This window comes from Empidonax traillii, unplaced genomic scaffold, assembly GCF_003031625.1.
Source record: "Empidonax traillii isolate 1590-97213 ecotype Southwest subspecies unplaced genomic scaffold, ASM303162v1 scaffold128:size1411021, whole genome shotgun sequence".
Taxonomy (NCBI): domain Eukaryota; kingdom Metazoa; phylum Chordata; class Aves; order Passeriformes; family Tyrannidae; genus Empidonax; species Empidonax traillii.
The window spans coordinates 1,336,246-1,351,222 of record NW_020955321.1 but is presented as its reverse complement, the minus strand read 5'-3'; the positions used below and the strand labels follow the sequence as shown (position 1 = coordinate 1,351,222).

The 14,977-nt window shown below is 44.3% G+C and overlaps 1 protein-coding gene across 1 annotated transcript in view; it reads right to left on the bottom strand.

The window, feature by feature from the left end:
* Positions 1-824: 824 nt before the first annotated feature.
* Positions 825-14,977, bottom strand: part of SPTLC3 (serine palmitoyltransferase long chain base subunit 3) — a 126,143-nt gene continuing 111,990 nt past the window's right edge. The window contains exons 17-18 of the transcript XR_003571202.1: positions 1,283-1,357; positions 825-1,190 (exon numbers count right to left, since the gene is read on the bottom strand). The gene's annotated coding sequence lies outside the window, so the exon portion shown is untranslated. The remainder of the gene's footprint in view (positions 1,191-1,282; positions 1,358-14,977) is intronic.

The following is a 14,977-nucleotide window of genomic DNA, read 5'->3' as shown; positions in this document are numbered from 1 at the left end:
CCAGATGAGATGGGCCCGAGCTGGTGCGCATTTCCTCGTGGCACATTCGTGCAGTAAGCTGTTGTGCAAGGCTGGAGAGGGACGGAGAGATGCAGCCACTGGCACCGAGGAAATGAAGCCTCTTCCCGCTGAAAAAAGTTGGTGTGAAAGTGGCACTTGGGATACTGCCCGTGTGGCTGTGCTAGGGGTGACTGGGCAGGACAGTGTGCACACACCTGCACTAGAGATGGCCATTTAAATTCACAAACACTGTTAAATCAGCGGATGATTTCATTGGTGAATCTAGATGGCTGAATCGCAACCTGGAGGGAAACGGGTTTAAAGGCATTTCCTGACTGGGTGAACACTTGCTCCAGCAGCCACCATCTAGTCCCTAGAAAATTAAGTCAGGGTTCATCTAGGGGAGGAGGTCCATCAGCCTGATGGGGATGCTGCTCCTGGGATATGGTTCTGGGCACTCAGCAGGGAGGTGGGTCTGATGGTGGTGCTGTAGTAAGGGAGGTGTGTTCCTTTGATAGCTCCTTCCCTGTGAAGGTTCACAGCTCAAACCTCACCCCTCCACCTCCAGCTTTTACCTTCCACTTCTCTTCCCTCTGGTGATAAAGGCAGACTCAGCTCCTGTGCGCTCCCAGTTCCTCACCAGTGCCATGAACTGAGCCCTTAGAGAGTTAAATTCACACATCTTTATGCAGCACTTGTGACATGATGAGTGTGGTACACGGTCAGGTAGCATAGCTCAGCTGATGTGAGAGGAGTCAGTAAGCTGTGGTAGCTCACCTGATGTCCTGCCTCTCCCCAAGCATCCCAAATTCTCAATGCACAGCTTCCACGGGGGGTTGTGGTTGTCCATGTTGAAGCCTCCACCACGTGGGGAGGACTCTCTCACGGGGAGATGTTTCAGCGGTCTGTTGGCTCCAGTCATGACACTGCCAGATGAAAGGCCCCATAGTCTCCCCTCCACCAGCCTGTTAACAAAAATGCCCAACAGTTGTCCACGGCCACTATGCCACCTTCAGTGTTCCAGGCCAAGAAACTGTGTCCAGGGCTGAATCTGTGATGTCCTGCTGGTGGTGCTCCTGTCTCCTGCCACGGCCATCGTGTCTGAACACCCCACGTGCTGTCCACCACACTGCCAATGGCCAGCCCCTCTGCACCACTAGTGCAGGCACCTACACTTGGTGTTAGGAGTCCTGAAAAAACAGAATACTGCCTAACTGAGACACAGCACATTACAGAGGCTGGGTGGTCCTGGTGACTGAAATGAACAGTAGGTCGATTGTACCTGGTCAAGTGTGAAAAATCCTCACTTTGGATGAGTGCCACCAGGTGACAACCTTCCAGGCCAGCGTGGGAATAGCTGGATAAGGAGAGAAAAAAAAAATCAGTATGATATAATATAAACCAACCTAACTCACTTTATATGCTTTATCTCAGAAGTGAGGAGGACACAGAGGTGGGCGCACCGCTGGGTTTTACGTCAGGGTATTACCTGGGTCCCATGCTCCATTTGTCCCAACAGTTAAAAGGTGCTTACCTCCTTGTCCACTGTACCCCTTTCCTGCCCATCCTGGCATTGCTCCAGGACTGTGGAGGCATCCTGTCTGTAAGATCTGACAGCTTTTCAGAGCAGTATTGCTGGTAGAGCCCCATCTGCCCTTCTCAGCCTGCGCCCACTCCCAGGATGCCGTTGTTTCATCTTTAAGCCTGGGGGTTGCTTTAAAATTATCAGGGATGAAAACCTGGCTCCACTGAAGTCGTTGGCAAAGCTCCCAATGACTTCAGAGGAGCCAGGATTTCACCCTAAGACGCTTTGTAGATTATTGGTGAATGGAAAGCATACGTCTGGCTTCTTGAGGGTTATTATTGTTGGTGGTGACCTCTGCTCTGGCAAGCATTGAGCAAGGCTGGGTTGAGACAGATGGCTAAAGCTTTCCCTGCCACTTCCCCTGCTTCCTCACAGGGGCTTTGCTTTACGGCTCATCATCTTGGATGCTGCTTATCGAGGAATACCTTCCCGTCGCCTGCCGGTGGAATTTAATGCCTGTTTGCCCACATTCCCCTTCCCCCAACGCCAGCAGATCAGCAGATAGGAGACAGAATGGCTGATTAGCTTCTAGCTCCAACCTCTTAGCTGTAAGCTGCAAATGCACACACAAGGGTCTTCTCTTAAAAAAAAAAAAAAGGGAAAAAAAAAAAAAAGAATAACATTCCCCTGCAGGCAACCTAAGTCTTTCTGTGACTCATGGTTCCTTTATCTCAATAAATTACAACTTGAATAGTAGTCACCCTCTTTTTAAAAGAACTGATTAGCTTCGAGTTCTCCATTTTCCTGCTTCTTCTAGTGCTTTCCTTCCCATCTACACATTTTGCCACCAGCTGGGGTCAAGATTTCTGAATGCTGTGGTGCCTCGTGTGACAGGCTGAAAATTCACCGGCCACTTTATTAAAACTTGCAGCAAAAGGGGAAATGTATAATGAGTCTGAATTATGGGATATAGAAATGGAGAAAACAGTCCAGCCCAGTTTCCCAACTGTTAGGTGTTGGGTTTTTTTTTTAAATACCAAATTCTATTTATTTTACACTCTGCCACATTTTCACTTTCCAATATGCTGCACATTTTTGTCCTGATGATGTGCGACTGCAGCATAGCGTTTGCCAAGATGTGGCAGTAGGGGACTGTGGGAATCAGCATGCCAGGCAAGGCTTTTCCAAAGTGCCCAAAGAGCCTGAATTCCGCTGACTTTCACAAGAGCTTGCCACAAGGCAGTTTTTTTCTCTTTAGAGAAATGCAGCGAAACCAGCAACCCCCTTCCCTCCCAACACAGTTTTAGCACTGCAGAAGTGGCTGAACTGGCACAGTGGACCCAAGTGTTCCAGAGCAAAGGTTCAGTTCCCTGATTGAGTCACCTTGTTCAGTGAGTCACAGCACATCAGCTGAGGCTTTCCCGGTGGTTTTCTGGTGGCGGTGCCAGGCATGTGGCAGAACTGGCCCCCTGACCCAGAGCAGGGAGGCAGCCCCCTGTTTCGGCAGCAGCGAGCCATTAAATTGGCTCATCCGCTGAACCGACTCAGCCAAATTTGTCAATTAATTGAAATTACATATAATAAATAACGTGGCAGCTCACCTTGTGCGCACCCACACAGGCAGTGGGTACTGAAGGGAAGGAGCTTTACAGGAACACTCTGGTGGGAGCCAAGAGCAGAATGAGGAGGTGATCCTGGCCCAGCTGATGGCTGAAGAAGTTACATATCATCCTGAGGGGTTGTGCGACTGAGGTTTGAGTTGCCTGATCACTTCTGACAGGTCTTGTCCTATGTGTGGCAGAGGAGCAGCCAGCCTTTCTGATAGTTAAAAAAAAAAATAGACAAACAGAGCAATTCACACCTTCCACACCTATGGTTTCCAACCCTTCACTTCCCCAGGGAAAACATCACATTACTGACTTGCAACTGGCTTTTTTTCAAGACTCGTTTTGTAACTCTGAAGATCAGAAACTTAAATAGACAAACAAACAAATAAATAAATAAATATAAAAAAAATAATAGTAATAGTAGTAAAGATCCAGAAAGCCAGCTGAGGCTGAAGGACAGCTCTGCAGCAGGAAAGGGAAAGGAGGATTTCATAGCACGTGCTATGACAGTGGGTGAGACGAAGGGCTGCCTCCTAAAAGAAGAGTTGCTGGGAAGCCCTCATGCCCACAGGTGAAGAAAATAGATCTCATTTATTGGTGGCTTCAGATGATGTCACCTGAATTCACTTAGGTGATTTAACACAGCTGTAGCACAGCCTGTGCAAGGTGACAAGAACTCCTGCTACTGTGTTGCTGCACTGACATAGGCAAGGATCTGCCTAGTCTAGTTAGGCCTCCTGGACAGGGGATTTGGGGATTTTGTTGGGTTTACTCAGTCGGTTCCTCTGCTTGATAGTTGACACTTTGTATTTCCTAATATCTTTGTGTAGTGCTTTGTCAGGTCAAAATGATGCCACATCAATGAAACGTCGCGTTTTGAAACCTGCATATTCTAATGCCTCTCATGCTCAAGTGCTGAATTTACGCTGAGGTTTCTCAGCTCAGTTTTGAGCCAGTGCTTTAGTAACCAAATAGTATTAATGATAAACATCCCCTTCTATAAAGCAAATGTTTCCAGATAAACACTGCACACCACAAACTGACGCAAGTGGAAAAATGCCACAGTCCTGTCGTTAAAGAAGGACTTTGTTCAACAAAGGTGGCAGAAACATGAAGAGCCAGGGCAGCTTTTTTCCCCTGCCATTTGCCTCTTTCTCTCTCCCCAAATCTGAGCCTGATGACAAACGCTGCATTCCCTGCAGGAGACATCTGAATGATGGGCAACAGGTCGTTTAAAACATCTATGTTTTCTGAGATGCAGGAAAAAAGCTCTTTGGGGGAAGGAAATCTTTGTTCTGTAGGGATGGTGACAAGGAGCTCAGCAAAGGCATTTCTGTTACACGGCCATTTGGCTGTAAGGAAACAGTGAGAACAGTTACTACTGCAGGTAAAGAAATCATTTAGATTAGCACGTGTCCCTTAACGTTTAATTTTTCTGTTGTTTGTTTTTAAGCTGCTGAGATCTAAATTAATTTCTCCTGGACTAAGGATGGCCATTTGGATTAGATGCTTCTTCCACCAGGCTGGTTTTTGTCCCTCCCGTAGTGCGGCATTTTTTGCCTGCGATAGCAAACAATGAGGGACTCCCTGGGGAATGCCCCAGCCAGCCGAGGACAGGAATAACTTGAAATGCGCCTTTAAAGGAGGGTGACATTACGTCAAATAAGGCAACAGAGAAAGAAAACAGAGATTCCGGGGCCTCTCATCTAAAGTATTCAATTCTGAGAAAATCACTCTCTGCTACCCCAGTTCAAGCCTGCTGTCTGGCAAACAAATGTGCACACTGCTGGTGCTCTCAGGCGCAGTTTGGATAGCAACAGCTTCACCTACTGTCCACGGTGGGATGTAAAAGTCTGAGTGGATCCGGGTGAGGTGATCAGGGCGCAGAGAGAAGCTTCAGAAAGGTGCTCAGAGAGCCTTTGACACCTGGAGTGTGCCAGTAAATAGCGGGCAGAGAGCACAGACACCCACCAGGCACTGGGGAAATCACACAAACATCCCTTCTGGTCCTGCCAGAAGCAGAACTTTTGGACAAAGTGCTGCAGACACACGCCTGGGCTGGCTGGAGGCTCCTCTCTGCACGGCTGTGGTGGCGTTACAGCACTCGGGGGAGAGGGTGGGGACAGGCAGAGGTCGGATTGAAGGTGCAGCACCAGGGTACCTGCGACTGAGGACATCACTAGAGATCAAAGCACTTGTTCACTCACGGCAGCTGACCTGGCTGCGCAAGATTTTCGCTCCTCTGGTACCCGGAAGACAACAGCAAGCGTGAAACAAAACGGCTGGGGAAAAGCAATACCTGGAGCTCCACCTTGCTGCCTGAGACAGTTATTTGCTGCTAATGAACAACTAGGAGTTTTCTTCCCTCCTTATTGGTAACATCTTCGCGCAGTAAGAATTGGCCTCGGGAGGAGGTGCCACCCTACACAAATCCTGCCGGCAGGCTTTAGAAAGACTGGTGCACTCACTGTAAACAGCACAGCCCCATCTGATCAAGCCCTGTTAAATAACATCGTTCATTTTATGTAGTTATATCACGTAACAGTTTATACATTTCCAGTGCATTTTCTTACACATAATGTCATTCTTTCAAAATGTGCGATGTGTGGGCTTATTGTTGCCATTGAAGCTGCTGGCGGTGGTTTTTCTTCTGGAAAGCCAACCAGTCTGACCAGCTGGCAGGGCAGTCAGGCCAGCCCCTTGCAGTCTTAGTTCCAGAGTCACCTTTTCACAAGATTAAAAACTCAGAGGCAGTTTCTAGCCCTCGATCCACAAAGCAGGTGGTTGATAAGATTGTTGGCTCAAGAAAATAGGAACTTTGTGGCTGGGCCCGCTATAAAAGGAAATTCTTTTCCATGATTTACAAATAAATGAACTTCAGTGGAGGCAGGATCAGACACCGTGTATGAAGAAGTCTTTTTACTGTATATGGAGACAGTAGAGATATTTTTTTAAACAAGAAACAACTTGAAACAGAATGAGAAATAGAGAGAAGGGGGTGCGTGTGTGTGTGGGGAAGCAAATTAACCCTTTTTTGACTCCTGGTACTTAACCTCAAGTAGCTTTTTCGTAGATCCCCGGGGGAGTTTTTCTGTAAAATACAACAATTTACAAGTGGGTTTAACTACAACATGTTGCTTTTCAACCACAGAGAGACAGGAAAAGATCCAATTGACACCTGCTTCAGACAACAAATGGGACACAAAAGATGAAACTCATTTCAAAGGATCTATTTGTTTGTCCCTTGTCATGGATTAAACCAGGGGGGCCACTATTTCAGGATGGATTCTGCTCCTATTCCAGTCAATGGAAAAAAAAAAAAAAAAAAAAAAGAAGCCTATTTGTGTGAATAATGCAGAACCGGCCCCTTGGCGAGGGAACCAGTTGGTTGTTGCTAAAATTTTACTGACAATTCTGTAGTAAACGGGGATATAGTACTTCTGAAATGCTCGATTTGCAAGCCAGATGTTTGAAATATGAATATTCACACTTGCAGAACTTTAAACAGACCGACGAGAGTTTACTGAAAAACAATTGGGAATAGAGGAATTTTTTTTTAAGAATGCAAAGCACCACAGTACGTTTTAGAAATAGGTTTTCAATTATTTGATTCAAGTCTAACTCAATTTAGAAAATTCTTCCTGTCTAAAGCAATTTCTTCCTGTCTAAAGCAATTTGCGTGTGCATGGGCAAGAACAGAGAAAAATTGCTGAAATTATGCTTTTCAGAAATTCAAACCCAACACAAAAAACACGACTACTTCTTTGCCAGTAGTTTCATTAAAGGACATAACGAGATGCCGAAGCAAAAACTCCAAATCACCAATATACTTAACGGTGTGTGTGCAGGGGTTGTGTTTGCCCTGTCTGCCCAAAGGAAAAGAAAAAAAGGCAAACCCCAGCACCTGCAGATTTGAACTCCCAGCTCCTCAGCCCTGAACACTCCGGCCTCAAAGCTGCGTTTTGGAGTCTCACCCATGGTGGCACTTGGTGCTGCAGAGCACGCAGACTTTGGAGGCCACCACGGTCAGAGGAGGCTGCAGAAACCGGACTGTGCAGACAACGGAGGAGCAGCCAAAGCCATAATAACTGGTGTGTCACAGAGCAGCAGCTCCAACACGAGCATGAGAAGAAGGTGATGGTGCACAGGGAAGCGCTAACTCTGAATTTCCTGCCTTTTGTAGCCCCTTCCAACAGCGTTAAAATGCCATTAAGAAATAATTTTTTGTTAAATGCTAGGTTTTAGCATGCATTTACCGAGATGCCTGAAATCCGATTTCTGCCCTTTTAACTCCTGACAGTTCTTCGAGGCTAAAGGACACACGGGTTTTGCAGTCAGGTTAACTCTTCTAATTTGAAACTGGTATAACATACTTAAATACTGGGGTGTAACTGCCCCCTCTCTGCAGGTAGGGATGATGCAAACATAAAATGTGTTCCAATCTGCAGGAATGAACGAACTGAGCAATCACGGTTGAAAGGGCAAAATTCTGCCACTGACTGACAATTATTTAAACAGTAAATATTGAAAAAGTAGAACAATTAATTCATTTACACATCTATCTATCTATCTATCTATCTATCTATCTATCTATCTATCTATCTATCTATCTATCTATCTATCTATCTATCTATCCCTGAGAAGCGATTGCTACATTTAGCAGGTAACACAAAACCGATAAAGCTAAACAGAGCTGAATGAAAATCAGAACAAACTCCATTCCAAACAGACAGTGCAACAACGAAGGACGTCTGAGTAGAAAAATGTAGCAGAAATGATGTTGCAAAAATATTCCCACGCATTGCTTGATGCTCAGGGAAACCTCCTAACCTGGGTGGCAGGATGAATGATCAGCAGTTCATGACAGAGCTGGGAAGAGCTCAGGAGAAACAGCTGTGAAGGATGGGGAGCAAATAATGCTGAAAATATAATCTTCCTGTCATTTCAGTTAGTATCTTAAGTGATACCTCTATATCAAAACTATAAACAAAGAGATAAAATCCACAGGACAAGTGGGGCCAAGGGAACTTTCCTGTGTGAGAAGGGGCCTAGGCAGACCAGAAGGAAGGAAGGGAGCAGATATGCAAGTGGACAGAATAAGGTCTAGTAAAATAGCAACTGGTTTGCACAAAGGGAAATGAACTCTTCCATCCTATTGGGCAGAAAGAATGCAGCATCTTTAATTGACATCACTTCTGAAAGCAAAAAGTACCACGCTTTTTAATAAATAATATCTAGCACTGTCGAAATGAGGAGTGGGATTCAGCCAGAAAAGTGCTGAAACCAGAAGAACAAAGAATTTCTCTGTAAATCTAAGCATTTTTACAAGACCAAAATCTCTTCCCCAGATAGTATAATATTAGCAAAATCAGTGGTGTTCCATCTAGTTTTTAATGTGGACTCCTGCATTTTTTTTTCCTTGTGCAGTTCCTGAACCTACTGACACTGCTTCTGCATTTCTCAACTGCCTGTTGCTGCCCCACAGATTCATAAAGTGCCCCCTCAAAGTTTCCTTTCCAAAGGATTTCAGTCCTCAGAGCTCAGGACACAGTCATCTCAAGACCAATTAAAAAAAAACAACTAGTGATGGGAATGGAAAGATTCTCCATTGGACTTAATTATCTAGGGCAAGGAGAAAACATCCCTTTCATCCAGGAATTGCATAATTGTTTACTATGGGCCACAGCCCCTGCTTTAAAATGAGTGACAAAACTCATGTTGAATTAAATGGAAGGAGGATTTGACCCATGAGGGCTCAGACATTTTGAAGCATCTGATTTGCTGATCACTGACAAAAAAGAACCCGGCAAAACCAGTTCAGCACTTAGACAATATACTTGCAATGTTTGATAAGCCTCTCTCTCCCCCCAGAAATCCAAACTGAACAAGAAACCTTGGCTGATTCTGCCTGTCTTCACAGTGTACATGTGTATTTATGAGAAAAACTAAGTTTGCCTATTGTCCAAGTGGAAGTCCAGGCCATACAGAGAAAATAAATTTTGCACATAATTTGAGGGTTTTCCTTAGGCCCAGGAATGTGTTTGTTTATATATTATAAAATAGAGGTAGAGTATAGGAAATCCAGAAATAATCAACACTCAAAAGTCTGATCAAGGCTCCGGTTGCAAATAAAGAAACCAGGCTAAGAGACCAGTTGTAGTCTGTGTCAGGCTGACAAACTGGATTTTAAATTAAGTTTTAGCTGGAATGAGTTTCTGAAGTTATTTTTAGCCTCAGCCATGTGAGAAGCACATGGCTCCATAAATACATTCCCCTCAAGAATAAGTTAACGGGGGTGGGGTGTGTGGAAGGAAACAACCTAAACAATTCATTTCAAGTTAATAACCCAGCTGAGAATTTTACGGCTTTGTTTTTGAAACGTTTGTCATAAAAGGGGGGTTCATTTTTTGCACTAACACGCGTTCACAGACCAACAGTGCACGGGACAGTGGAGTGATGGGAGGATCCAAATGGGACTTTCTTAGCCTACAGCAGCCACGGCCCACCCCCCAGAGCTCAGCAAGAGGGGAATTATTCACAAGAGCATTCTGGTGCAGCTGTGGTGGGCTCTGGCTCTGAAACGCCCCACAAAGGAACCTGCCCTTTCCTCTGCTCTTACAGAGAGGGCCTGGGGAGAGTCAGCCTGCATGAAACCCTCCAGGCATCACTTTGGAAAACTGCACACAAGGAAAAAAAAAAGTAAAGAATGGAACAGTCATGCAATGATGTTCACTTTCCCCAAATATACAGGGAGGGACTTGCTGAATGCCCTGAACACATTTAGCCTTCCAGTGGAAGAGGGCTCTTCCAAGAGAAAGGACTTGTGCAAGAGAGATCTAATCTGTTTTCCCAGCTACCTCAGCAGATCTTACAGAGAGGCAACAGCTCCTCTACAAACCTCCTCTCTCCTCTGGGTGGAGATAAAGATGACAAAGGACTGGTGCAATTGAAGTGTATCATTATGTCCTCAGTCTGCAAGCATTTCAGTCAGGAGGTGCTCCTCAGCTTTAGAAAACAAAATAAAATAGAAAAAAAAAAGGGGGAGAAAAAAATAAAAGGGAGAGATAAATGGGCCTATGGAGCTTGTTTATTCTGGTTCATCCCCTGACCCAAAAGGTCACTGGACAGTTGCTCGGGTGCTGCAGCTCCCTGGGTCTGAAGGTTGATGAGCATATTCAACCCTGGTAAGAGAGCAGACACACAGGACTTGGCTGCTTCTGCAAGGCAGAGGCATTTGTTTTTGTGAAGCTGAAAGAGGCACCAAATTGCTGATGTGAAGATGAATTTGGTGCCCAGTCTGGAGGTGACCCTCCAAGGGGTCTCCAGAACTATACCTGTGGCCAACTAGGTCATGGAGTAAGGGCAGCTGGAGCTCTGTGCTGATGAAGGGCCTGCAGGACTTAGCTGGCCGCTCCAGTTTTGCAGCTGTATTGTTATTTTTGTCATGCTGGCTGGGAGGTGTAAAGATTTTTCCCTCATTTTTCACAACTGCACTGGATTTCCTCTGGCAGATGATCCACATCATAAAGGTTAAAACCAATGCAGTCACTATAAAATCCACCAAAGGGACTTCACTGGGTGAAATGGCAATGAACTGTAGTTTTTGGCACGCTGAAGCCCAAGTTTCACCTCCCTGCTCTGTATGCCCACGTGTGTATCTCTGACTATGGGCTTGATTTTCTTAAACTCTACAGAGGAGTTTATCTTTGGTTACTTCTACTGTGGACTACTAGCTTTGCCCCTTTTCAACTTACAGATCAAAGATATTATGCAAAAACAGTGCAATTATGTCTAAAATAAACACTTTAAACTCTGTTACTGTGATTTCATCCAGATTCTTTTTTTTTTTTCCCTAGGCTTGTATTAACACTCGTGTGACTCAATCAGCATTGGTAGCAATAAAATACACATGATAATCCCCTGCTGATCCATCATTTGTACCCAGAAGACTCAAGTGGTGCAACTTGTAGTTTATTTCCTTTTTCTAGCCTCTGTCAAAAGTACACGCCCTTCTGAAGTGTACATGTGATACTTAGAAATCAAAAGAACAGCTAATTAATTACATCCCACCTCCTCATATGGAAAGTGGATCTAAACCAGCATCTAAAACACAATGTGTTTGCTTTAAATAGCCAAATGCTGAGGGACCAGAGTGATCTGTGGGGAATTTTTGGCACCATATGAAGATTCTTTCAGCCCTCGAATCCCCCACCCTTGAATTCTGTGGTGGGTTAGTAGGGAACGGATATAAAAATGTGGAATTTTTTTTTAAAGGCTTTTCTCTTTGTTTTCTATTCTCCTTGGCTGCGCTCTTATATTTTAATACCATATAATAGTAAGGAACAAGGAGGGTCATTCAAAAATATTTTTTAATCTTTATTAGAAACAGATTTTTTTTTCCCCCCTTGCCTTTTGCTGCTGCCGGACCACATTTACCTACAAAGTCCTAAAATGGTTGCAAGAACTGCAACTATAGCTTCTACTTAGGGGTTTTGAGGGGTGCCCACACAAGCCTGAATGACTGCTGGCAGTGGAGAATACCAGGCTCTCACCAAGGTTTTTACGTGGTGCTGACCACTTCAAGTACCGAGGCATTTCCCAGGGGGGCCAAAATTAGATACCAGAATTGCTCTTTTGCTTCTGAAACAAAAGAGATGCTTTGCTTAGGCCTGACTTTTTTCCACTCACTCCCCCCCTTTCATTAAGGCATATTTAACTTGAATTCACCATGATGGCACAGTGGGATGAATTTCAGGGTTTTGGTGAATGAGGAAGGGATTGCTCATGTATTGATAGCCATGAAGTGCCACGGCAGCAAGGGATGAAGGGAACACTCGGTCTCAGCTGTGATGGGATTTAGTTCTCTTGCTTCCAAGAGTATAAATGGGGTTTTTTATGGCTCTATATATCCTTGCACTTCCAGATTTAATTCTATCTGCACCAGAAAAGGAACTCTAAATGTCTGAAGAAGGATTCAGTAAGGAATAAGAAAGGTACAGGGAATTTGAGGGTTTAGAACAGAAAGTTTAATAATTCTGAAGTATTAAGGCTGCCCCAACCTATTCCAGTAGTGGGGATGGACGCCTATATTTGCTTTTCCTTCATCCCACATGCTGCACAATCCCAGCATTTACTGCCCTTTGCAGGAATGAACAATAAAGCCTCCTATCACAGGAATTAATGCATTTCTTCCACCTGTGAGCATTTCTATTTCCTGCCCAGTTTGTAAAGCATAATCCACTCCCCTAGATCTCTCATTTCTATATAAAAGAAGTTAAACTTGCTGCTAGTAATTATTAAGACTAATCAAATGATCCCAGTGCCTCACTTACGCACACAGGCACATCTACTGAGAACTGAATTGCTGACATCACCTCCTATACTATTTGGAATATAACATCAGACTATTAGCCACATTAATACAAACTAGCAGTCATATTTAAAAACAAGTAAACAACAATTAAAAAAAACCTCATAAAAATTAGAAACACATCATTTTAAAAGGAGGAGAACGTTAATGTTTACATACAAAAACTCTTTACAAAAACTTTGTTTTCATATATAAAAAAATGAGCAATATAAAAAAGAATGGCCATTTGCCTTGTATAATGCCTGAAGATGCCTGGGCTTTTCCATCCTTATTTTTGACTTTTTTAAAAAAAATCTCAGATGATGAGAGAAAAAAAAAATCAGTAAAAAAGAATAAAATGCCATTTTAAAATCCCATGAAACATTCTCATTAGACCATACTCATCTTACCTTATGCTCTTTGATGTAGCTGCAATGGAATTTTTTTTCCCTCATAAAGGATGAGGGAAAGGCAACTCCAGCAAATACTGTGTACCTACCAAAATAAATGGATAAACAGCATGTCACCCTGAGTTATCTCGGGAAAAATATCCAGCAGAAAATACAGCAACATCACAGATAGGCAGACCAAGTATCTTAAACCAGTCAAAGTATCTATTATTGCTTGTTTTTATCTTTCTCTAAGGGGAAGCTATGTTTGACCTCTAAGGAAGGTCAACAACTTAATTATTGTACTCGAGACAAAGCTACTCTGTGCACAGGAAATGAAAGCTAAAGAGCAGCACTTTGAAAAGAAAGACGTTTTACTCTCTTAAATAAATGAGACCTGCAAAATTCAATATTGTTTTCATCCTGACCAAGCCTTCTGGCTGGATGCTAAAGTGATGTCCATCGGGTAAAGACAGGAAATCCAGGAGCCTTCCTGCCTTTGCAACCCAAGTAGCAGGGCAAAGGAGCTTGGAAGACAGTAAAAGAAAAAAAAAGTCTGTACAGGGAGGGCTCTCACAATCACACTTTGCTAGAAATCCAAATCCACTTGCTTGAGGAATGAACATCTTGAAGCATTTTGATGAAAAAAAAAAACAAACACATTCACTTCTTATTTTAGGACACTGCTTAGAAGAGGATAGCTTGCATCTTCTAGAGAGTTGCAATTGGAAGAACAACTCTTGGAAGAGCAGTTAGGCTCAGTGAGGCTGAGCTTTACAACTAATACTGCGCTGCCAACTTGTACCTCAGTTTTCACTTTACTGCCACACGTCGGAGCTATGGGAGGTTTGACTGATCTTTCAGGTCTTTTCAGTCAAAATGCTGTGCTGTTGTTTGGGTCTGAGCTGACTGGTGCTGATCAGGCCAGGAGGAAGGACAGCCTGGAGCTCACTGAAAGCAAGGAAGGGTGCAGCAGGAACGTGGAGCATTAGGGTTCTGGAGGGAATCCAGCTTCACCCAAAAGCTCAGGGAAGGGATGCTATTCACCACTGTTGGAAAGCCAGGAATCTTTAACTGGGGTGGTCTGGCAAAGGGTAAATCACCAGCCACGAGCCTTTTCCAGAGAAAACATGCCATTTCCAGTGAATAATGCAAAGACTGCAGCCCTGCTCTGGGTAGGGGAGGGGTCCACTTTACCATCAACATCCAGATAAAAACAATCTTGGAGTGTTCCTAGTCAGATGAACGAGGACAAGTGTTTACCTTTGTGCTACCTCTCTAGAGCTTCACAGTAACAAACTTTGTGCCCATAAGCAAGAACCTCCACAGAAATGGCTGGACTGTCACCAGTGCAGTGTTGCAGCTTCTCCCATGGTTCATGGGAATTGCCAGCAGTGCAAACTGTGATCACCAGGCTGCTTCTGGACTGAAGACCAGACCTCCCACCACTGTAGCGTGGCCTATTCCCACCCTGGGGCACAGCCAAGAGTTGTTGCTCTGGTCCTCCCTCTCAGGCTCTGAAATACCTCCCTGGTGTTGTACAGAGGAGGGTGAGAAGTCCAAGAGGGTGAGGAAATGCCTTCTGGCTCCCTACCTGTCATATATCCCTGCCCGTGGGGCTGCCTGCTGCTGCTGCTGTTCATTTTTGGCAGTTTACCTGCTCAGTGGTGATTTAAATGGATGATTTTTTTAAGAGCACCCCAGGGATTTACAGCTCGTGTTACATTTTCAGAAGTCACAAAGAACTTAGGAGCCTGCATGTATAGTAATGCAAGTGGCAAATCAATAAGCTAGGGAACCTGTGGAAAAATCAATAGCAGTCCTGCAATGGGAAGCTGTCTTACAAGGAAAATGATGTTAGTTTGCACAGATAACTTAATCCTGGCATTTCTTACCATTTGAGTACCTGGCAAAGTCTTTCTTACCTGAAAGGAAGGACAATACGAACTGCTCTGTCCTGAAGGGTTGATGAGCTTTAAGAACGCAAGAGTGACCTTTTCCAATCCAACCTCATCATTTATCTAGCAGATCTTTTCAGATGTTTTGAACTCTCTGATTTCCCCAGGGCCTTGTTTCTTCTCTTAAAATTGTCACAGCTGTCCTAAAA